Below are 26451 nucleotides of genomic sequence, written 5' to 3'. Positions count from 1 at the left end.
AAGGAAAAAGGAAATTACATGTCACAGAATTTTGCCTTTACATGATTTGGACATTTTTTGTCACAGCTGTAGAGCATCATATAGGGTATTCTAATCAGGTGAGAGAGGACAAGAGTAGTGTGTGCCAGGAAAGGGAACAGGCTGAGATAGCAGTGATCATGAGTTGTTTTTTTGTTTTTTGTTTTTTGTTTTTTGTTTTTTGTTTTTTTTTTTTTTTACATAGATTTTCCTGAATGTGAGATGAGAGCTGGGAAGATATCCTGCTTTTGTATGTGCAGCAAAGCAGGTCCTAGGACAGGGGCAAAATTATCCCTCATGTACAGTGTCCCCTTAAGTATAGATGACAGCTTGAACATTTATATCTTTCCAAAGTTCATGTGGAAATTTAATCCTCAATACACTGGTATAAAGAGGGGGTGCATTTAAGAACTGCCCAAGTCATGAGGTCATTGTCATCATGAATGGGATTCATGCCCTCATAAAGAGACAGAATGAACTAGGTAGACCTTCAATGTCCTTCCACTCTGCTCCTGCTTCCTTTGTGAAGCATAGCACATATCTCTTTCTCCATGTGAAGTCATAGCTTCTTGTTATGTCCCGACCTTGACTTCCCCTTGAGCTGGATCCCACTTTGGGCCTGTTGCTGGACCTTCTGTTCCTAAGGCTCCTCTCCATTTCCATCCCTGTAATGAGGCTATGGAGCGCTCACAGAAAGGGACCTATCATGACTGCCTACTCTGAAAGATCCAACAAGCAGCTGAAAGGGTCAGCTTCATTTATTTGCACCCAACCAACACACAGAAACAGCTGGCCCATGTTGGCGAGTCAGGCTGAAAGAAGCTGAAAAGCGCTATCCTGTAGGAGGACCAGCAGTCTCAATTAACCTGGACCCCCTGAAATTTCTCAAACATTGGACCACCAAACAGGCAGCATGCACCAGCTGACATGAGGCCCCCAACACACATACGGTAGAGGACTTCTGGGTCTGTGTTCTTTCAGAGATGATGCACCTAACTGGCAAGAGACTGGAATCCCTAGGGAGTTTAGAGGTCAAGTGGGGTGAGGGTTGGGGGCATCCACGTGGAGACAGGGTGGGGTGGGGAGGAGGTGTGGGATGTGGAGCAGTTGGAGGGTGGATGAGAGGCCAGGGAATAGAATATGGAGTGTAAAAAATAAATTAATGTAAAAAATGGAAAAAATAAAGGGAAAAAAGAAATATGTAATCAATATCCTGTTGTAATATTCTTTGTGTAATGATTTTGATCTGTTTTTATGGTGATTATTTCTAGGAAATGTGTAAAGTGTGGCTATAGGGTAATTTTCTTCCTAATTTAAAAACAAACAAACAAACAAACAAACAAACCTTTGTTTCAAGGGGTATAAAAGGGGGTTAAAAGAAGAAATAAATCTCCGGAGCACCCTGAAAGTAGAAAGCCTGCCTTTATCAGGTTTCCAGTGAGCTTATCCATCTGTGACCTTTCCAGCTTCCAGAACTATGAGGAATGCATTTCTAGCATTCTTAAATTATCCATCCCAGTTATCTGTTACAGCAGCAGCAGAAATGCACAGAAACAACTGGCAATATCATTGTTTATATACTTGCATATTTAAGATATTTCAGTGTGCATAGCAGTTTCCCAGGACAGACATTCTCCCCGTTTCATGGAATGCCTTAACTTCCTTTTGGGAGATCTATAAAATCATGGAATAGATGCTGGCAGTCCCAGAGGTATGGTGCTTGGCCAGTGATTACTGATACACCAAAATGGCTGATTTTACCTAAGTGTATAAAATTAATCACTATCATGAGTGCCTACCATGTATAGAAGAGCTAACCTTTATTAAATGAAATGTTCCAGAAAGAACAGAAAAGTCAGTTGTAACTTCATGATCTTTGTCTAAAATAAACAGGTTGTTGTTGTTATTTATTACTATTATTATTTAAATTTCCTCATCCACCTATGTGATCCCTGTGTATTGATGGGACCCAGAGCTATACCTGAGTATCAATCCCTTGGTCAGGCCCAATGAAGGAATCCCAGAAGGGAGACTCAGAATTACAAACCATGTTCCATATCTACCCTTTGGCCATGAGCCTGAGACCCAGTTGGTCTAAGCAGCCCACCCTTCACACCTATAACCAGCTGAGCCTCCTTGACTATACTTTCTGGAGAGTTTGAGTTTCCTATTTTAAATCTGTCCTTGACTCAATCTGCTCTATTGGGAGCCTCCTCCTCTGAAAAAGGGACCAATATGTCAGTCCTCAAAGCACAGAATCAAACCAAAGAACACATAAAATTGATGAGAAATCATATACCAACTAAGCTACTTGGTTCAGGCTGTTGCTCGCCACTTTTCCTCAGGCAAACTTATATACCTATATTTTACTAAGATACCCTACTTCCTAATGTGACTGTGGTTTGAGAAGTAATGTTCTGTTTTATCATGTACCTATGGTAGCCACAGAAAGGTAATTGTGCCATGAAAATCAACCATTTCAATTCAGTGGAGGTAGAAAAACCCCAAAAGCTATGAACAGTTACCTTATTTTCTTGAATGTTCATTTATCAGTGGAAAAAAAAAACCCTCAAACCAACAAACAAAGAAATATGTGTGAGAAGTCCCTCACCTATTGTCCATTGCCACCTCTCCTACCATATCACACATTGCTCCCACTGGCTCTAAACTTGTTTCTGCCTCAGCACGATTTTATTCATTTAATTCTCCTGCCAGATTGTGAGGTCTTCTGAGAACAGGGACTTTATCTTTTTCTAATATCTCTTTTTTTAAACACTCCACATGATGTCTGGCATGCACATCAAAGGAATGAATGAGAAAAATAAAAGGGATAAATTAATTGTTCAAAATCACTTGTATTGGACAAATAGAGAAAATACTACCTTTATGCTAGGACCTGAAAAGACATCACGGTTTGCTTGGCCAGAGTAAAATTGGGACACAGCTGCAAGATTGTTGGCTAAAATCCAGGTCTCACAACTGTCAGAAAGCCTTGGTCCAGCTTCTAGTTTTATATTCATTTGTAGAGAGAATATTTTGTGTATTGTATGGATGCATCACCTGACAATTAAAAAACCAATGGCCTATAGGAAAGGGCAGAATAGAAAGTGGGGCATCCAGGAAGCAGAAAGACTTCTGGGATAGAGCCAGGTGCAGAAGATTAGCCCTGGAAGATGTGAAGAGACAGACACAAGTTACCTGAGCACAGATAACCTGGCAGAATGTATGTGAAAATAAATGGTTTATCTTAAATTATGATTCTAGTGAGAGAAGAGCCTAGCTGTACGGCCAAGGTATTTGTATATATTTTGAGCCAGAGTCTTATTTCTGGGAGCATAGGGGTGAGAGTAAGAACTTCAACCAACTTCTACACTCATTCAGTTATTTTGCTACTGGTAAGTAAAATTGAAGTTTTTGCAGCAACAATCCTTTACCCAGCTGCAGTCTTATCTTGAGCCAGTTACAGGTCCTTGATGTCATAAAGTGATAATTATTGCAACAAAAGAAAAAGAAAAGGCATGCCCTGTGGTTTTTGGAGGCTCACTCATTTCTATTAATTCAGGTGCTGAAGGTTGTGACTCTTGTCATCCGAAAGATAATTTTCCTCAGATTTAATAATCGCAGTTAAGTCTCAGATTTGATTTTAATTTCAGACCTTGATGTCATGAAGTATTAATTATCTCTATTACCTACTGATAATATTCCTGCAAACATGCACATGTTTGATTGGCAGGGATTTTTATTAATTTACAAGGATGAACTCAATTAGAAAAGCTCACTTACCGGCACAATTCTACGTCCACACCTGTAATCTGGAGAGGAGCAAACTCTAGCCAACTCACAGTTGCAAGGATAGAGGGTCAAGTCCTCTGAGCGGACAGCTACAGCTGCCTGACTAGTGGAGATTGATTGACACACATTTCATTGTCTGATCTTCCTGATTTTGGTTTAAAATGAGTGAGGAAAAAAACCTTTGGGACTAATTAAGATTCTTAGAGTAAAGTAATGAGAGAGTACTTCCATGTCTGCATGGCTTTCTTTTCCCTTCCACTTCCATGCCCAGGGTTTTACTTGGGGCTGGCACAGTCACATCTCATTTAAGGAACTACATTTGTTTCCACAGTGCTTTAATTACACACTGGGAATAAAAGAACCCGAAACCTGAAACCTAACGAATGTTAATATTTTATGTTAAGTGAATTGGCTCCTCGTAACTACCAACCATATATCTATGAAAGGAGAAACCACATCAATGGAATATAACAACAGTTTTTGAATGTGATAGGGACATTGGGATTTGAGGCAGCCAACCCTACTTATCACCAGTTCTATGTGCCACTTTACAGCACTGTCAGACTTTGAATTGAACACATTTTATTTGGATAGAATGAATCTACTGAATGAATGAATGAATGAATGCAAAGTGGTTTAGCATGAACTGAGTTCTCCAGCACAAAGAAAGGATAGGGGATTTTGTTCACCCCTCCTCCCCCAAAGTAAAATACATGATTGCTAAATGGCATTGTAAAAATCTTGCATTCTGATTCTTTATCCAGAAGAAAACACTGTGCTTTTGCTCGGGGAGTAACAGTGACAGAATCATAAAATGAAGAAATGCCAGCATTGCCTTTTAGTACCCACTTCCCAGTGGAGTGCAGCTGTCTGTTCAAAATGCCTATACACAGCCAAGGAGTGGAGCCCTAACTGGGTCTCAGGGAAAAATAATAATATTAGCTCAGACTTGCTTCGTCATCTTCAGGGTGAACTTGATGGGGTGTGGGAGGTGACATTCAGCTGGAGTACAATTCTTCTCATGGAGAAGCTCACAGCAGTTTAGAAGACTGGATGATTTTTGTGATTTGGGACTAAGGCAAACAAAATGTTTTTACAGTAAATATTTGCCTGCAGAATCATTTTATCCAGTGAGGTGGCAAAAGAAACAGAATCTCTTGTACTCAGATAACACTAATAATACATGCCATGGGAGTCTTTTATGCAAGCACCTTAAAAAAGGTGCTGCAATGGGAGGAATGTGGTGGGAAATACCTTGAATACAGGATGCCCTCTTCCATGCTCCCTGCTGCTTAGTGGTTTATTCCTCTGGCTATAACTGCAGACTGACTATTGAATACTGGTTGCTATATTTTGACAGTGTTATTTTCAAATTTTATATGAAAGTTAATTCCAAAGCAGCTGTCTGGAGAGGGAGAGATTTGTGAAGGTGACCAGGTCATGAAGATGCTGTTCTCACAGGATGAGGATTCATCCATTATAAAGTGGTGAGGGACAACAAACTAGGTGCTTATTAAATCTCAGCCCATTGTCTCTGTCCTGTTAAGAAACACTACTCACTACTTTTTCCATTTGGATGGCGGCTCTTTCTTAGGTATAAAATGTTGTTGACTTAATCCTGTAAACCTCCAGAAAGATGACTGCCATACTGAGGTCATATGTAAATTACTGTCTGTGATCCTTTTAAAGTAGTAGGGATGAACTTGGACATTTCTCAAGCGCTATCTTGGGCTTGTACTCAGTGATAGCACCACCAAAATAATGTGTCTTTAGGGGATCACTACTAAGGAATCCTAGGGAAATGATTGGAAAGTGAGAAGCCTGACGGGGCGGGGTGGGGGGAAGATTAACCATTCCAAGACCTTACCCTGAAGCTTATGGTTTCGCTAATTCCATACAGGCATAGACAGAACTGAGATGATTGAATTATTTCTGGTCTCCGGAGTCTAAGAAAGAAGAAGAAATATTGAGGATCAGTGAGGTGTTGTCTATATATCGCATCAAAGAAATAGTTTTCCTGGCCCATGGGGTTAGTGATGGGCAAGAAACCTCTTGCCTCCAGATGAGTTTCTCCACGAGTGGTTTCTATGGAAACATAATGTGCAAGAAGTTAATGTATGCTATAAAAATAGTCCCATGCTTATATAAAGCACTCAGTAGGAGAGCGTTGGGTGAGTTCTAATTGCCAGATTGTGCTGTCTCTTTAATATATTAATTTTTTGGTGCACATTTTATGTTACATGGTACCCCTCCTAAGCCTCTAAAGCTACAGTTGGTTGGACAATCTGAGCAATGTCACAGTTCATTGTTTCCACTATCTGGGTGTGGTTTTTCCTAAAATTAAGGGAATTTGTAATGTTTAACATCATAGTCACTCATTTATTAGATTTATTAAGACATATGGTAATGCAATGCCAAGTATTCAGAATAATGTAAACGGAAGACTTAGTTGCAGGTCTTAGAGAACAGACAGTCATCCCCTGCCAGATCCACCCCATACACACACACACACACACACACACACACACACACACACACACACACAAGAAACAAGAGCACATAAAAAAAGTAAGAAGCAACAAATAATTAGAACTGTTTCATAGACAGGCGGCACTTACAAAACTCAGTGAAACATGTTAGGGCTTTCTTAAAGAGATGGGATTCTAGAACTACAATTGGTCTGACTTAAGTTTATCAAAATTTCTGTCTGGTCCACTCTTTCTCCCTACAGGAGGTCTCTCTCTGTCACCATGATCTTGTATGCTTCCCTAGGATCTTAGAAAACTTGGATAATCTGGAGCTAGAAGGATGAATCAGCTGTTGAGAGCATCTATTGCTTTTACAGAGTGTCACACTTTGGTTCACAGTGCCAGGAGCTAGAGACTCACAAGCACCCACTCTTCTAACCCAAGGGATTTAATACCTACCCTCTGGTCTCCATAGGGACCTGAAGACAGGAACACAGAATCACACTAGATAAGCATGCATACACGCATTTAAAAACAAAAACCAATCTTTAAAAGATACCTAGGGGGCAATAAAATTTGGAATCACAGGTTAAATAGATCTTGCCCTTCAAATTTATTTTGATTAACAAAGCATGTTTGCCCTAGTGTGTGCATAACTTTTATATCAGTATCTATCTGGTAGAAATACAATGTGCAACATATTTGCAACTTTAAACTTTCAAATAGATTCCTTAAACAGGAAATATGGGTAAGATATTTTCTGGTGATTATAATCCTTAGTTCAAAACATCTGAAAATATTATTTTGAGATATAATTGTATAAAATAATCAATCTAGCATTCTGTATTTATTTCTTACAAAATGCCTTATTCTCTCAATGCATATGTTACTGTCATGTCACATAATTTGTACCACTCTATATGCTGGTATTCAGTTATTATGTGGGACTGAAGACTATCTTATCAAACACTGCAAGTTTAAAATAGTATTCGATACAAGTCATGCCTGCAATCTCTGCTTTGGAGCTACATAGACATTTTTTAATTGGATATTTTCTTTATTTACATTTCAAATGTTATCCCCTTTGCCAGTTCCCCTCCCCAGAACCCCCATATCCCATCCTCTCTGCCCCTGCTTCTAGGAGGGTTTTCCTCTACCCACCTATCCACACCTACCTCCATGCCCTCAGTTCCCCTATCGAGCCTTCATAGGACCAAGGACATCTCCTTCTGTTGATGCATGACAAGACCATCCTCTGCCACATATGAAGCTGGAGCCATGTGTACTCCTTTGTTGATGACTTAGTTCCTGAGAGCTCTTGGGGGACTAGTTGGTTGATATTGTTGTTCTTTCAGTGGGGTTGCAATACCCTTAGAGTCCTTTGGTCCTTTCTCTAACTCCTCTATTGGGGACCCCGTGCTCAGTCCAATAGTTGGCTCCCAGCATCTGCCTGTGTACTTGTCAGGCCCTGTCAGAGTCTCTCAGGAGACTATATCCATAAGAAAGCACTTCCCAGCATCCACTAAAGTGTCTGGGTTTGGTAACTGTATATGGGATGAATTCCCAGGTGGAACAGTCTCTGGGTGGCCGTTCGTTTAGTTTCTGCTCTACACTTTATCTCCACATTTGCTCCTGTGAGTATTTTGTTCTCCTTCTAAGAAGGATGGAAGCACCCACACTTTGCTCTTCCTTCTTCTTGGGCTTCATGTGCTCTGTGAATTGTATCTTGGTTATTTGGAGCTTTGGGGCTAGTATCCACTTATCAGTGAGTGTGTGTTCTTTTGCAATTGGGTTACCTCACTCAGAATGAGTGCTTAAGAAGTTCCGGAATTCATCATTTTTAATAGCTGAGTAGTACTCTATTGTGTAAATGTACCACGTTTTCTCTATCCATTCATCTATTGAGGGACATCTGGGTTCTTTCCAGCTTTTGGCTATTATAAATAAGGCTGCTATGAACATAGTGGAGCATGTGTCCTTATTACATGTTAGAGCTTCTTCTGGGTATATGTCCAAGAGTGGTATAGTTGAGGCTTCAGGTAGTACTATGTCCAATTTTCTGAGGAACTGCCAGACTGATTTCCAGAGTGGTTGTACCAGCTTACAATCCCACCAGCAATAGAGGAGTGTTCCTCTTTCTCCACATCCTTGCCAGCATCTTCTGTCACCTGAATTTTTGATCTTAGCCATTCTGACTCGTGTGAGGTGGAATCTCAGGGTTGGTTTGAATTGCATTTCCCTAATGACTAAAGATGTTGAACACTTCTTTAGGTGCTTCTCAGCCATTTGGTATTCCTCAGTTGAAAATTCTTTGTTTAACTCTGTACCCCATTTTTAATAGGGTTATTTGATTTTCTGAAGTCTAACTTCTTGAGCTCTTTGTATATATTGGATGTTAGTCTTCTATTGTATGTAGGATTGCTAAAGATCTTTTTTCCAATCTGTTCGTAGACTTTTTGTCCCATTGATAGTTTCCTTTGCCTTATAGAAGCTTTGTAATTTTACGAGGTTCCATTTGTCCATTGTTTATCATAAAGCATAAAACATTGGTGTTCTGTTCAGGATTTTTTCCCCTGTGCTCATGTGTTCAAGACTCTTCCCCACTTTCTCCTCTATAAGTTTCTGTGTATCTGTTTTTTTGTGGAGTTCTTTGATCCACTTTGACTTGAGCTTTGTACAAGGAGATAAGAATGGGTCAATTTGCATTTTTCTACATGCTAACTACCAGTTGAGCCAGCACCATTTGTTTAAAATGCTGTCTTTTTTCCACTGGATGGTTCTAGCTCCTTTGTCAAATCACAAGTGACCATATGTGTGTGGGTTCATTTCTGTGTCTTCAATTCTACTCCACTGATCTTCCTGCCTGTCTCTGTACTAATACCCTACAGTTTTTATCACTCTTGTTCTGTAATACAGCTTGAGGTCATGGATAGTAATTCCCCCAGAAGTTCTTTTATTGTTGAGGATAGTTTTAGCTATCCTGGGTTTTTTGTTATTCCATATGAATTTGAAAATTGCTCAAACATATATATAAATTATTGAGTACTATCCCTGGCCCATGAATATGAAATTCTGGGATTGAGAATCAGCAGTTCTCACATACACTGGACATTTTGATTGCTTTTGAAAATTTGAAAACCAATGCCTAGGACATTCTGAGAAACTCATTGTATGTAGGTGAGGATTTTAAAGAAAGAATTATTTCCAAAGTGTTTCCATAAGGCTTTGCCAAGTAATTTTATTAAATAGCAACAGATTCCTTTTATAATTTTACTGAAAAGCATTTTTCATCTTTAATGTTCTTCTTATAATTTCAAAAATATTTGTGCTTATAATGTTGGCCAGCCCAAATACAAAGAGTATACTGTGCATGTATAAATGCTGAGTAAAACAGACTGGGCAGGGCCAGCATATGGAGGGTGAGCATGCACCTGTGTCTCCTGCATTTTTTCTTGCAGAAGAAACGTTACTGTTTCTGCCCCAATCCATGGTTTCCTGCTTCTGTTTGACACCAGTTTCCTCAGAGGGGCAAATACTCTCTTGGGAAATGCAAATAGTCTTGTTTTCTTTGGGATAATTGCTTATTTTGAATAATATATGCTGTGCATTAATAATCAGTGCAGAAACTGTGCAAACATGCCTTTCTCCAGTTGCACTCTATGTGGGTACCAGAAAATCCATGCTGAGTTGGGCAAGCCCACAACTCCAGCTAAACTCCTGTTAGTCTTAGCACTTGTGCATTATTGCAAGTCTCTCTGCTGGTCTTGAGAACAGCCAGCTTCAACCTGCTGTCTTGCTTGCTAAATTGTTAGCAGATAATTTCATGGTGATAGGTGATATAGACAGCATGACAATCCAACTCAGGATTCACAAGTCTTGCTTTAAATTGGGCCAGCTTACACACAGGCTGCCCTCCCAGACCAATTCAGTTGGAAGCAGCAAAGTCACCCCAGGAATGGAAGATAGGATTTCATTGGCTACTTTCATTGGCTAGACTCAGGGAAGAATGCAAAGACTTCAAGATTTGTCCCAGACAAGTAACAAGAATCCCCTTAGTTCACCATACCCCTCATCAGTAGTACCTCCAGACATAGAATAATAGGCTCTACCTTGAATAAGGCTCCCTGATGTCTTACTGGACAAACAGGACTAGATGTCTTCTGTGAAAAATAAGTTTGTTAGCTTCATTCTTCCTTCCAATTTTATTTATCTTGGGATCTCTTTATTCTGTGGTATAAGCTAGTAAGTATACTAGTTGAGGGAACAGCTCAGGGGTTCAAATGGAAGCACTCATTTGAAGAAGGGAGGAAGGGGGAGGCCAAGTAAAGCTAGTTATTTAATATGAGCCAGTTCAAGAGAAAAATTAAATCTACTGCTGAGTTCTGGAAGTACAAGCAGGTAACTAACCTGAAACCCCTCGGAATCTTTGCATTTCAACTACTACAGGTGCATAAAAATTAGAAATTCAGTGGAAACCTTCTAGTTTTCATAAAACTGAAAGACAAGTAGCAGATACATGCAAACACACATATCATAAGTCAATATGAATACAGCTAGCTAATTTCTCTAGATACTTTCTTGAGTGTGATGGAATCATTGATTCAGTCAAGACAGGTCAGTTTGGTTGGAGAGTTCTTTGAAATTATGGGCATAGTGCTCACAGAACATCAGAAACAGCTTCTAGGGTACACATCTTGCCTGTGTTCACTCATCTTGGGAACACATAGCTATCACACTGATCACCACTCCTAGACTGAGCTCTTAGGAAAAAAAAAACATAACAAAGAGGCAAACAATAATAACAACCAAAAAACCAAAAGCAAAACAACAACAACAAAACCAAAAAGCAAAGCACCTTTACTTAAAATGGCAACAAAGGGTGCTGTTTTAGATAAATATTAAAAGTACAGAAGAAATCCAAGACAAAATGGTAACCATCACACTTTTCCTTTCTAAATCTCCTAAGAGGTGTGACATTCCAAAATGGACAGAACATTCAGTAGTGAAATACTTTATTTTATTTTATTTTATGCTTTTTTTGGACTATTTTATATATACCCAAGACATTTTATAGAATCAGTTCCAGAGAAATATTTCTAAGAAACTCTTTCTAAAAAATTCATATTAATCAGTTCTGTTCCTCATAAGCAAATGTATTTGTGGATATACTAAACAACAGAACTTATTTCCCTTTTTCTAGAATCAGGAAGTGTTAGATCAAGGTGTAAGTATGATCAGTTTCTGGTAAGTAGTTTCTAGCTTGTAGAAGGCTACTTTATATATTCCTATGTAATCTTCCCTTGCTGCCTATACATGGGAAGAGTTTGGGTCTTCTTTTATATACTCTTAAAAAGATATTTATATAAACAGATGACTCCATTTCTATTTAATTATCTCTTCATTTATCTGGTATTTAAATTTAGTCATATCAGATCTTAAAGCTTTAGCATATGGGTTGCTCGAAGCAGAATATATTTATGTGCTGTTAAGAATAGGGGCCTCATGTCTTTGCCAGAACACCTGGGGGAGCCATATTGGTTCCTGGATCCCTCAGAGACTAGTCTGCACAGGTGAAAGTGTGGACTACAGAAGCTAACAGCTTCTGGGACAGGCAGGAGCCACACAGCTTCTGGGGCAGAACCCTTTTCAGGCTCCAGACATCCGGGCACATTTTCTGCCAGAGGAGAAGTGTCCACACCACCCTAGAGGGCTTTGCCGGAGCACCTGGGGAGCCATCTCTGGTCTGGGATCTCTCAGAGACTAGACTGTGTAGGTGAGAGTACCAAATAAAGAAGCTACACAGCTTCTGGGACAGGCCCAGTTTCAGGCCTTCATCTTCTGCCAGGAGGCAGGTCTGAATGCCAGATATCTCTGCACCTTCCCTGCAAGAGGAGAACTTGCCTGCAGAGAATGCTCAGACCACTGAAACTCTGGAGAGAGCTTGTCTTCCAGGTCTGCTGATAGAGGCTAACAGAATCAAGAGAGGAACAAGCTCTAACCAGAGACAATTATAACAACTAACTCCAGAGATTACCAGATGGCTAAAGGCAAACATAAGAATCTTACTAAGAGAAACCAAGACCACTAGCCATTATCAGAACCCAGCACTCCCACCTTAGCCAGTCCTGGGCACCACAACACACCCGAAAAACTAGACCCGGATTTAAAAGCATAACTCATGATGATGGTAGAGGACATCAAGAAGGACTTTAATAACTCACTTAAAGAAATACAGGAGAACACTGCTAAAGGGGTACAAATCTTTAAAGCAAAACAGAAAAACACTACCAAACAGGTGGTGAAATTCAACAACACCATACAAGACCAAAAAAGGGAAGTAGACACAATAAAGAAAACCCAAAGTGAGGAAACACTGGAGACAGAAACCCTAGGAAAGAAACCTGGAACCATAGATTCGAGCATTAGCAACAGAATACAAGAGATGGAAGAGAGAATCTCAGATGCAGAAGATTCCATAGAGAACATCATCTGCACAACAATAAAAAATGCAAAATGTAAAAAATTCTAACTCAAAACATCCAGGAAATCCAGGACACAAGGAGAAGACCAAACCTACAGATAAAAGGAGTGGATGAGAATGAAGATTTTCAACTTAAAGGGCCAGCAAATATCTTCAACAAAATTATAGAAGAAAACTTCCCTAACCTAAAGAAACAGATGCCCATGAACATACAAGAAGCCTACAGAACTCCAAATAGACTGGACTAGAAAAGAAACTCCTCCTGACACATAATAATCAGAACAACAAATTCTCTAAATAAAGATAGAATATTAAAAGCAGTAAGGGGAAAAGGTTAATTAACATATAAAGGCAAGCCTATTAGAATTACACCAGACTTATCATCAGGGATTAGGAAAGTAAGAAGATCCTGGACAGATGTTATACAGACACTAAGAGAATACAAATGCCAGCCCAGGCAACTATACCCAGCAAAACTTTCAATTACCATAGATGGAGAAAACAAAGAACTCAATGACAAAACCAAATTCATACAATATCTTTCCACGAATCCAGCCCTTCAAAGGATAATAACAGAGAAAAAACAATACAAGGATGGAAACTATGCCCTAGAAAAAGCAAGAAAGTAATCCTTCAACAAACCTAAAAGAAGACAGCCACACAAGAAAAGAATGCTAACCCCTACAACAAAAATAATAGGAAGCAACAATTAATTTTCCTTAATATCTCTTAATATCAATGGACTCAATTCCCCAATAAAAAGACATAGACTAACAGACTGACTATACAAAGAGGACCCAACATTTTGCTGCTTACAGGAAACCCATCTCAGGGAAAAAGACAGACACTACCTCAGAGTGGAAGAGTGGAAAACAATTTTCCAAGCAAATGGTCTGAAGAAACAAGCTGGAGTAGCCATTCTAATATCTAATAGAATCTACTTCCAACCCAAATTTATCAAAAAAAAAAAAAAAAAAAAAAAAAACAAGGATGGGGACTTCATACCCATTAAAGGTGAAATCTTCCAAGAGGAACTCTCAATTCTGAATATCTATGCTCCAAATGCAAGGGCAGCCACAGTCATTACAGAAATTTTTGTAAAGCTCAAAGCATACATTGCACCTCACACAATAATAGTGGGTGACTTCAACACACCACTTTCATCAATGGACAGATCATGGAAACAGAAACTAATCATGGACACAGTGAAACTAACCAAAGTTATGATACAAATGGATTTAACAGATATCTACAAAACATATTATCCTAAAACAAAAGGATATACTTTCTTCTCAGCACCTCATGGTACCTTCTCTAAAACTGACCATATAATTGGTCACAAAACAGGCCTCAATATTCACGTGGAACCTGAACAACACTCTAAAAAATGATACCTTGGCCAGAGAAGGAATAAAGAAAGAAATTAAAGACTTTTTAGAGTTTAATGAAAATGAAGCCACAACATACCCAAACTTAGGGGACACAATGAAGACAGTCCTAACAGGAAAACTCCAAACTCTGAGTACCTCCAAAAAGAAACTAGAGAGACCACACACTAGCAGCTTGACAACACACCTAAAAACTCTAGAACAAAAGGAGGCAAATTCACCAAAGAGTAATAGAATGCAGGAAATAATCAAACTCATGGGCGAAATCAACCAAGTGGAAACAAGAAGAACTATTCAATGAATCAACCAAAGGAGGAGCTGGTTCTTGGAGAAAATCCACAAGATAGATAAACCCTTAGCCAGTCTCAATAAAGGGCACAGGGAAAGCATCCTAATTAACAAATTCAGAAATGCAAAGGGAGACATAACAACAGATTTTGAAGAAATCCAAAACACCACCAGATCCTTCTACAAAAGGCTATACTCAACAAAACTGGAGAACCTGGATGAAATGGACAAATTTCTAGACAGATACCAGGTACCAAAGTTAAATCAGGATCAAATTAATGATCTAAACAGTCCTATATCCCCTAAAGAATTAGAAGCAGTCATTAATAGTCAACCAACCAAAAAAAAAGCCCAGGACCAGATGGGTTTAGTGCAGAGTTTTATCAGACCTTCAAATAAAATCTAATTCCAGTTTTTCACAAATTATTCCACAAAATAGAAGCAGAAGGTACTCTACCCAATTCATTCTATGAAGCCACAATTACTCTGATACCTAAATCACAGAAAGACCCAACAAAGATAGAGAACTTCAGACCAATTTCTCTTATGAATATCGATGCAAAAATACTCAATAAAATTCTTGCTAACCAAATCCAAGAACACATCAAAACAATCATCCATCCTGACCAAGTAGGTTTCATTCCAGGGATGCAGGGATGGTTTAATGTATGGAAATCCATCAATGTAATCCCCTATATAAACAAACTCAAAGAGAAAGACCACATGATCATCTCGTTGGATGCGGAGAAAGCATTTGACAAAATCCAACACTCATTCATGATAAAAGTCTTGGAAAGATCAGGAATTCAGAGTCCATACCTAAACATGATAAAAGCAATCTACAGCAAACCAGTAGCCAACATCAAAGTAAATGGTGAGTACCTGGAAGCAATCCCACTAAAATCAGGGACTAGACAAGGCTGCCCACTTTCTTCCTACCTATTCAACATAGTACTTGAAGTCCTAGTCAGAGCAATTTGACAACAAAATGAGATCAAGGGGATACAATTTGGAAAGGAATAAGTGAAAATATCACTTTTTGCAGATAATAATATAGTATATATAAGTGACCCTGAAAATTCCACTAGAGAACTTATAAACCTGATAAACAGCTTCAGTGAAATATCTGGATATAAAACTGACTCAAACAAGTTAATGGCCTTGGTCTACACTAAGGATAAACAGGCTGAAAAAGAACTTAGGGAAACAACACAATTCACAATATTCTCAAATAATATAAAATACCTTGGCGTGACTCTAACTACGGAAGTTAAAGCTCTGTATGATAAGAACTTCAAGTCTCTGAAGAAAGAAATTAAAGAAGATCTCAGAAGATGGAAAGATCTCCCATGCTAATGGATTGGCAGGATCAATATAGTAAAAATGGCTATCTTGCCAAAAGCAACCTATAGATTCAATGCAATCCCCATCAAAATTCCAACACAATTCTTCAACGAATTAGAAAGCACAATTTGCAAATTCATGTGGAATGACAAAAACGTAGGATAGCAAAAACTTCTCAAGGATAAAAGAACCTCTGGTGGAATCACCATGCCTGACCTAAAGCTGTACTACAGAGAAATTGTGATAAAAACTGCATGGTAGTGGTATAGCAACAGACAAGTAGACCAATGGAATAGAATTGAAGACCCAGAAATGAACCCTCACACCTATGGTCACTTGATCTTTGACAAGGGAGCTAAAACCATCAAGTGGAAAAAAAGACAGCATTTTCAACAAATGGTGCTGGCAAAACTAGCAGTTATCATGTAGAAGAATTCAAATTGATCCATTTCTATATCTTTGTACTAAGGTCAAATCTATGTGGATCAAGAAACTCAACATAAAACCAGAGACACTGAAACTTATAGAGGAGAAAGTGGGGAAAAGCCTTGAAGATATGGGCAGAGTGAAAAAATTCCTGAATAGAACAGCAATGGCTTGTGCTGTAAGATCGAGAACCAACAAATGGGACCTCATAAAATTACAAAGCTTCTGTAAGGCAAAAGACACTGTCAATAAGACAAAAAAGCCATCAACAGATTGGGAAAGGATCTTTACCAATCCAAAATCAGATAGGTGACTGATATCCAATATATATAAAGGACTCAAGAAGGTGGACTCCAGAAAATTAAATAACCCCATTAAAAAATGGGGCTCAGAGCTAAACAAAGAATTCTCACCTGAGGAATATGGAAAGTCTGAGAAGCACCTGAAAAAATGTTCAGCATCCTTAATCATCAGGGAAATGCAAATCAAAACAACCCTGAGATTCTACATCACACCAGTCAGAATGGCTAAGATCAAAAATTCAGGTGACAGCAGATACTGGCGAGGATGTGGAGAAAGAGGAACACTCCTACATTGTTGGTGGGAATGCAAGCTTTTACAACCACTCTGGAAATCAGTCTGCCGGTTCCTCAGAAAATTGGACATAGTACTACCAGAGGATCCTGCAATACCTCTCCTAAGCATATATCCAGAAGATGTTTCAACTGGTAACAAGGACACATGCTCCACTATGTTTATAGCAGCCTTATTTATAATAACCAGAAGCTGGAAAGAACCCAGATGTCCAACAGAGGAATGGATACAGAAAATATGGCACATTTATACAATGGAGTACTACTCAGGTATTAAAATAACAAATTTATGAAATTCCTAGGCAAATGGATGGACCTGGAGGTCATCATCCTGAGTGAGGTAACCCAATCACAAAAGAACTCACATGATATGTACTCACTGATAAGTAGATATTAGCCCAGAAACTTAGATTACCCAAAATACAAGATACAATTTGCAAAACACATGAAACTCAAGAAGAATGAAGACCAAAGTGTAGACACTTTGCCCTTTCTTAGAATTGGGAACAAACACCCATGGAAGGAGTTACAGAGACAAAGTTTGGAGCCGAGACGAAAGGATGGACCATCTGCAGATTCCCATACCCAGGAATCTATCCAATAATCAGCTTCCAAATGCTGACACCATTGCATACACTAGCAAGATTTTGCTGAAAGGACACTGATACAGCTGTCTCTTGTGAGACTATGCTGGGGCCTAGCAAACACAGAAGTGGATACTCACAGTCAGCTATTGGATGGATCGTATGGCCCCCATTTGAGGAGCCAGAGAAAGTACCCAAGGAGCTAAAGGGATCTGCAACCCTATAGGTGGAACAACAATATGAACTAACCAGTACCCTGAGAGCTCATGTCACTAGCTGCATATGTATCAGAAGATGGCCTAGTAGGCCATCAGTAGAAAGACAGGCCCCTTGGTCTTGCAAACTTTATATGCCTTGGTAAGGGGAAAGCCAGGGCCAAGAATTGGGAGTGGGTCGGTAGGGAGCTTGGAGGGGGAGGGTATGGGGGACTTTTGGGATATGATTTGAAATGTAAATGAAGAAAATACCTAATTAAAAAATAAATTAAAAAAAAAATAAGGGCCTCTCTAACACCATAAGACTGGTAGTAGATTTTATGGTAAGGTTATCTCACTTAGGAAAGATCACACATATTCATCTACTTGCCAGTTTCTTTAATATAAGCAAAGGTTGAAGAAAACATGAAATCTGTCTATTATAGGAAGCAATTTTCAATGGAGAACTATAAGGAAAAGGTTGAGCCAGAGTGGGTTTTAGATTCTCTCTCCACCCAGTCTTGGGATCAGATTATTGAACAAATAGGTATTCTTAGGAGAAGCAGCATTAAGCAAAACTAACTATTATCAAGTAGATTAAAAACAGTGGATGAAGATTTTAAAAAAGATTAAAATGAAAGCATCATCATGCTGGAGAAGTGGTCCATTGGGAAACAGTGGGTTGTTGTGGATAGCCCTGGGGCTAATTATATTTGATGATAATTCTGTTCTCCTGTGAGTGGTTTTGAACCAGGAATGAGTCAGCACTTAGTTGATTTCCTGTAAACTTGCTTCCCACCTTAATTTGTAAAATATAGGAGAGCTGATGATTGGGCAGATAAAAGGGAAGGTGGAGCAAAATGTGGGAGAGAGAAGGAGGAGAAAATGGAAGATGGAGAGGATGCAGAGGAAGTGAATGAAGAAGAAAAGTGGAGCAGAAGCACATGACCTGGAGAACCTGCAAGTTCTAAGGGGTCTCATAGATGTGGAAGATGCAAGTTTAGTGGTAGATCTGGCCAATCTAGGTGCACAGCATGTATTCATATTAGTTGTGTTGTGTTTTCATTGCAGGGGCATAATTAGGTTGGAGAGATTTACTGCAACAGTGGGTAAACTGCTTACATGCAAGACCAAATTCAAATCCTCAGAACCCACATAAAAAGCCAAACTTAACCATGTGTGTGTCTAAAATCCCAGTGGTTCTATTGGGAAACGGGAGGTGTAGTCTTGGAAACTCATGAGATAGTCTGACATAAAGACAACAGAAGTTGCTTTAAATAAGGTAGATGGTTCTTAATAGCTGAGTAGTATTTCATTGTGTAAACGAACCACATTTCTGTATCCATTCTTCTGTCATGGGACATCTAGGTTATGTCTAGCTTCTGGCTATCACAAATAAGGCTGCTGTGAGCATAGTGGCATAGTGGGGCATCTTTTGGGTATATTCCCAAGAGTGGTAAAGCTGAGTCTTCAAGTAGATCTATTTCCAATATTCTGAGGAACCTCCAGACTGATTTCCAGAGCAGTTGTAACAGTTTGCAATCCCACCAGCAATGGAGAAGCATTCTTCTTTCTCCAAGTCCTCTCTGACATGTGTTGTCTCCTAAGGTTTTGATCTTAGTCATTTTGTTTGCTATAAGGTGGAATCTCAGGGTCGTTTTGATTTGCATTTCTTTGCCTGCTAAAAGACTTAGGTGTTTCTCAGCTAAAGACTTAGGTTTCTCAGCCATTTGAGATTCCTCAGTTGTGAATTCTCGGTTTAGTTCTATACCCCATTTTTTTGATTGATTTGTTTGGATTTTTTTGGTGATTAACTTCTTGAGTTCTTTATGTACTTTGGATATTAGCCCTCTATTGGATGTCGGATTAATGAAGGGTTTTTCCCAATCTGTAGGTTGCCGATTTATCTTACTGACTATGTCCTTTAGTATGCACTCAGTATATTCTTTTAATATTTTTATTATGTATTTTCCTCATTTACATTTCCAATGCTATCCCAAAAGTCCCCCATACCCCTCCACTCCCCTACCCACCTAAGTGGATATTAGCAAAAAAGAGAAAAAAAAAAAACCCACAACAACAACAGCAAAGATACATACAAAATATCCAAGATATTTTTTGAGTCCATTGAACTCAAAAAACTCAACAAGCTGAAGTGCCCAAGTGAAGATGCCTTGGTCCCACTTGGGAGAGAGAAGAAAACAATCACAAGTGGAGAGGGAGGGAAAGACCTGGGAGGGAAAGTGGGTGGGGTGGGCAGTGGGGGGAAGAGGGAAACCTGATCTGGTATTGGGTGAGGGGAAAGAACTGAAGCTCTGAGGGTCAGCAGAAAGAATAGAAACAGGCAGCCTCAGGAAATAGGAGGTTGGGGGGACCCCCCCCCCAGAATGCACACATTTTCTCTCTTTCTCTCATGTGTGTGCACACATGCATGCATCACATCTCTCTCTCTCTCTCTCTCTCTCTCTCTCTCTCTCTCTCTCTCTCTCTCACACACACACACACACACACACACACACACACACAGAGAGAGAGAGAGAGAGAGAGAGAGAGAGAGAGAGAGAGAGAGGCACACACAACCAAAGACAAAAGGGAGCATTAATAGAGTCAAGAGCAAGTTGTCACATACTTAATCATTTTGCCATTTGCTATAGAAATGCTTTCACTCTGCCTCCAAGGAACTAGGTGAGTCTTGCAGGTCTACATTTGGTTGCTTCATTCACAGTTCAAAATATTTGTTTGCGTTCAGTTGCCAGGAATAGAAAGTGACATGATGAATTTGCCTATATATGAACACATCTTCAACAAGGGAATCACAATACGTTTACTTCTAGTCCTGAGAACTCCCAGCACTGTGCAGTTTGCCCTTCTGATTTCATCCAAATGTGATGGGAGGAAGAAAAGAATCCATAACACCAGTGTTCACTTAATTGTCAGAGGGAAATAAAACTATAACCTTCAATAATGCTATAAAAATCTGTGCTGTTATGCAAGAACCTAAAATTGCTTGCTCTCTGAAGGAAAATCACGATACTACAGGGACTCACAAAAGTGTTCTAAACAGGGTTTCACGGACTCACAGCAAAGAGCAGATCCTTCTGCCTGAAAGAAACTCCAAAACAAAACAAAGAAAAAAATATTGTCAAGTTGCGAGACTCACGGTGACTGGGTCACTCTTCCATTTTGAGCACATGGAGTTTGAAAACTGGAGACTAAGGGTATGGGTCTTTTTAAAAAATAGGATGAGCCAGGCAGTGGTGGTGCACGCCTTTAATCCCAGCACTTGGGAGAAAGAGGCAGGCAGATTTGAGGCCAGCCTGGTCTACAGAGTGAGTTACAGGACAGCCCGGGCTACACAGAGAAACCCTGTCTTGAAAAACAAACAAACAAACAAACAAACAAACAAACAAAAATAGGGTGAATTTAAACCATGCCCTGTTATTTGGTTTGAACTGCAATTAAGACTTTCTTTTACATCATAATAGTTTAATCTTCTGCTTGAAAATTCTATTGAATTCTCTTAAATATGACACTAACTTAGGAAGCAAAACAGAAAAACACAAGAGAAACATCATGAATAATTAGCTAATAAGAGTGATTTCTTCTAAGATCAGGAGCTTTGAGTTTCCTCATTGGCAGAGGGTAGGTGGAAAGTGCACTAGGTTTAGTTAAAGGCTCTCTGACTTCAAATTTAGGCTTTAATTATTGTTGAGTATAGCAGGGAGGTTTCAGACGACTTATTCTCAGTCTCTAGGAATCAGGGCAAGTGAGCTAATGGGCCTCCAAGCCATGGTTGTTGTACATTCTTGTCCTTCCTGCATTCTTTTGTCTACTGTGGCTTTTCATATTTAGGTTCCTTGGGTCAAATGACTGAGCTCCTGCAGAGCTTGCTGAAGCCCATGCCGTGATATTGCTCAGTGTATAGAGAGAAACCATGGTCATGGTCATTATGTAGTGCTGATGGAGACCATGGTTCTTATGAGTGATGGCTTCATGTTGCAACAAAATTATCTTCACCTTTATTTCAGTGAGGCCAAATGGAAAGAGAATGGCTTTAGAACCAGAATTCTCTGGGTCCAAGGGCTGGCTCTACTTGTAAGCTACATAGTGTCAGGTATGATTTTAAATTACATTATTCTTGAGTGGCTCACATTTGACATGATAGCTAGTCTTTGTTAAGTTGATATACCTTGGAAGATGGAATATCAGTTGAACAATTTTTTCCATCAGATTGTCCCATAGGCATGTCTATGAACATTTATGTGTACACACACACACACGTGTGTGTGTGTGTGTGTGTGTGTGTGTGTGTGTGTATGTGTGTGTGTGTGTGTGTGTGTGTGTGTGTGTGTATGTGTATGTGTGTGTGTGTGTGTGTATGCTTGTGCTTGATATAGGAGGGCTCAAGCTCCTGTGGGAGGTACCATCTCCAGGCAACTAAGCTTGGATTGTATAAAACAAGTAGCTGAATGTGAACCTGGAAGCAAGTTAGTAGTTGTGCAGTTTCTTATTCAAGCTTCTGTCTGGAGTTCCCTTGGCTTCTCTTGATGATGAATTGTGGCCTAGAATATTGAGCTTAATCAACACCATCTTCCTGTAGTTACTTTTAGTCAGAGGTGTTTTTATAACAGAAACACAAAGCAAACTAGGGCACTTCAGTCTCAAAATTAAAGAAGCTGAGGCAGGAGGATTCTCTTGAGTCAGAGGCCAGGTTAGGACACACAGTGAGTTCTAAACCAGCCTGGGCTACAGTGTCAGACCCTGTTTCTGTTAAACAACCAAAACAAGTCAACTGAGATTTGAATTTTTCTCTTTATAGATTTGAGATAGCAGCTGGTTCTTAGTTTTGTTAGATTCCTTCTTTGTCTTGGCACCAGATTTGAGTCTTTATAGGCAGTGAAAATTACTGTAGCAAGTAGAATTAGTTCCAAAAAATGGTAAAAATTAAAAACATTCCTAAATATGAACATTTATGATGTGCAAAGAAAGGCTAACTTAGAATTACCAGTTGGGTTTTATAGATATTGTATGCTACATATGACATATGGGTCATATTTGCATGCATTACCCTTTATCTGAAATTCAGAAAACAATTAGACCCCCTGTTCTTTATAGTGCAAAAAAAAATCCATAAATGAATATGGAAGGAAGAGACTGGGCAATTCCACCAGGGCAGGTGAAGCAGAACACATTGGGAGGCAGCTTGCTTATTATTGCTGTGTGTCAAAAGCAGTAGGTGGGAGAATTAGCTGAGGTTCTTTTAAAAGCCAGGCTTGGCTAAGTGTGATATGCTAGCACTTAAATAATTGATGATTGGTAACATACTCTAATTGCTAATGTGTTTAATCAGAAGTTAATTTGTAGGAAGAGTTTACTTATGTTGAATGGATATATCCTGCTGCATGATGGCTGTGGGTTATCCTGAGCCAGCTATTTGGAGCTCAGGCAGGGGGAAGACATTTCATCCGATTTACCTCCCCCAGCCCTTACAAAATAAAACATGTGAATAAAATCCCTTAATCCTCGAGCATCACTGGACTGTGGAACCCCCACTGTGGGACCTTTCCATAGCTGAGCTTTGGAGACACTAACATGAAGTAAGCCTAGAATTTCCTCTCTAGGTTTGGGCATTATGTTTGTCTTTTTCTACATTAAATTGAAAACACCCTGCATGTCAACTCAGATAATTTGATTTTCACTACAACATTTCTGCTGCTATATGTCTTGTAGGCATTCTTTTGATTTTGGTGCTGGTGACCAAAGAGATCGGATTGCCTTAGGGTACTGCATTTCTGAGCATATGGACAGTGGTTTGTACATCTTTCCAGAATGTGATAATTATTTTTTATTTTAATTTACATTCTTTTGGCTTGATAGCAAGATTGAAAAATTATTTAAAAACTTATAGTTCATTTACTCCTATTCTTTGTGATGTTCTTTGTACTAACTTCTACTGGCATCTAAACATTTTTATTCTAGATATTGCCTTAAAGGCCAGAAACACAATGGCTTTTTCCTAGGGTGGAAATTCTCTGTCTTTAATATGGCAACGATGTCCTTCAATGAAGAACCTTCTCAAGTTGTTCACAGTCATATCCTTTCACACGTCCACATTGTGGATGATTTTGCTATATTCTTAATCTGTTCTTCCACACTTGAGAATCACAATTAGTTTTCAATATGAATTTCACTGTGTTAGATTTATTTTATCCCACATTTAGACCTTAATATCCCTATATAGTATAAATATCTTCTAGTGACTTTTCTCTTGATTATGTTTTAGCACAACTGCACTTCTAAATTAAGTGTATATGTGTTTAATTAAATATGCTATTAATTAGTTTTATATTTTAGCCCATTCTTTATTTCTGTATAATATCAGACTTTTTGTATTGGGGATAGTCTTATAGGAGGTGTTGAACATTGTAACATAGTAAACTATGGCTAGTTTACTTTCATGTCTTTGTGTGTGTGTGTGTGTGTGTGTGTGTGTGTGTGTGTGTGTGTGTGTGTGTTACCTATCATTGAATATGTGTGGGACAATTTTTTGACATAGAGAATCTCAAAGAAAATGATGCTCATCACATGGCTAGATGGATTAGCAAGTAGGCTCAAGGCATCCAGCTTTCTCTAACCTTTGATGTTAAGGTTACAGACCCTGCTACTGCATCAAGCTCTTTACATGGGCCCTGAACATCTGTTCTCCAGTTTTCACCCCTGAGTGTCAAGTGCTTTACACACTGAGCCATTTTACTAGCACCTACTCTTGTGATTTTCATTTGACAAAATAATAATAGTCGTTTATAACCTTTATTTTTATATAAATATATAACACGATTTTGATGCAATTCTAAAAAATTCAGCTCAGAACGTTCGTAGAACTTCAGAGTATTTTAGCTTAGTTTTATTACTTTTTTCTTGTTACTTTTTAAAAATCAAACAAAATATGAGCTAACCTTCTCATAGATGTTTGGAAGTTAACTTTTAAAAGTCTGAAGCTTTGAGGAAGGACAGAATTTTTTGTTTTTATTTTTGTGTTTTGACAAGGTCTCTCTCACTATGTGGTGCATGCTGAGCCTGACCTTGTCTTCCTCGGCCTTCTAAGACTCTGTGCTTACAGGCAGGGTTTGAGTTCTGAGGCTGCTTAAGAACACACAGGACCGAAAGAGACCAACTAAACTCAGCAGATAGTACTGTTGATTTCAAACTCACAGGACAAACAGCAGAAAGGGATGTCTGCTGAAGAGAGAATAGGAGTCTTGGAGGTTGTATAGGGGCTTTGGAGAATGGGCAGTTAATTTGTTGTTTCAGAGGGCTAAGTACAAGCCTGTAACGTGTCTGTCCTTGGCTTGATTGTTCAAACAGTGCTTTTTAACTTAGAAATTCTATTGTCCTGGCTATCAGGATATGGGAGATGGTGAGAGACAGAGTTAGGCAAAGAGACCCTGGAGGGTGGGGGGGGAGGGGGGAGAGGCTGGAGTTTCAATACAGAGCATTGGTCAAGGACTGGAGCATTCCGTCAGGGTTTATTCCAACAGCATGCTTCACTTATAATTTTGTTTTTCTATTATCTTTTAATTTCTGTTTCTCCTCCATTTTACCATTTATTCTAGACATTTATGCCAACTAGATTTTTAACCACCTCATTAATTTATTGCAATTATTTTCTTTAGTGGTTTTGTCCTTTTGAACACACTTTTAAAATTTAAATTCTCCACATTTTGTCCTGAATTAGCATATCACAGTTACCCATTAATAATGTCTAACAAAATCAGCTCTTGTTTTAGCTTCGGTGTTTTTCTAAAGGCACTGTGCTATGCAAATCTCTCCTGTCCTTAAATCCTACCTTTTGTCTTTTTTGTGATGCTCTTGTTTGTGTTACCTAAACTTTAATCTTCCCTTATTTTAAAAAACACCTTCTTGACAACTGCAATTAAATTTGCTTCCTGCAAATTTTGATTAAGCATTATCTATTCATATGATGATTTTTTTTTTGGAAATAGAGGTCAGCTTACTAACATGATATCTCATTTCCAAATCCACGAGAACTTTTAAAACTCTATATAATTGTTTTTTCTTATTTATTAGTATTATTTGCATTTAGATCACATATATATTAAATCTTCCATCTTCTTTCCCTTGGTGGTTATATGTTCTTTGCCCCAATCCCTTCACTTAAGTATTTTTAAATAATTTATTGTAGCCTCCTTTAGTCAATTTTATAAATACTTTATGCAGGATCAATAAGAATATATGTTCTGTGCTTTTTTGGCTGTAAATATCTCAATTTACTGCACAGATTAATTAGATTCATGTACATTATTGCCTGTGATTTCCAATTTCTATTTATTAGACATTTGTGGTCTATATATTCTTGAAAGGAGCAGGATACTGCTCTAGCAACAACTGATAGTTGGTGTGTGTGTGTGTGTGTGTGTGTGTGTGTTTGTGTGTTAGCTTAATTTGGCATTATATATTTTGTGAGTATACTATGTTGTGGGGAATTGGGCTATGTACAGACAGGTTAGTCTCCATTGGAGCTGAAGTCTGAACCCCGGAACATGACACGGTAGGTGTTCCCTTATGCTCGTGGAACTCTGGCCCCTGACTAAGTTACAGTTCCCCACAGCTCCCATAAGAGAAGCATGGCTAGAAGTCATGTAGGTAATGGTCCAAGCTTTTGACCTTCAGGCTAAACTCCTCCCCAGTTACCTAGCAACAATAAGATAAGACAACATATTTTAAAAAGGGCTGTTCAGCCACTCCTTGCTCTCTTACCTCTTCTCACTCTCTTACTTCTTACCCCTCACTCTCACCTCCTCTGTCCTCTCTCTTTGTCTTCTTCTCTCCTCTCCTCTCCTCTCCCCTCCCCTCC

This window comes from Mus musculus, chromosome 12 (assembly GCF_000001635.26).
Source record: "Mus musculus strain C57BL/6J chromosome 12, GRCm38.p6 C57BL/6J".
In the NCBI taxonomy this organism is placed as follows: Eukaryota; Metazoa; Chordata; class Mammalia; order Rodentia; family Muridae; genus Mus; species Mus musculus.
Note: the sequence above shows the minus strand (reverse complement) of the source record.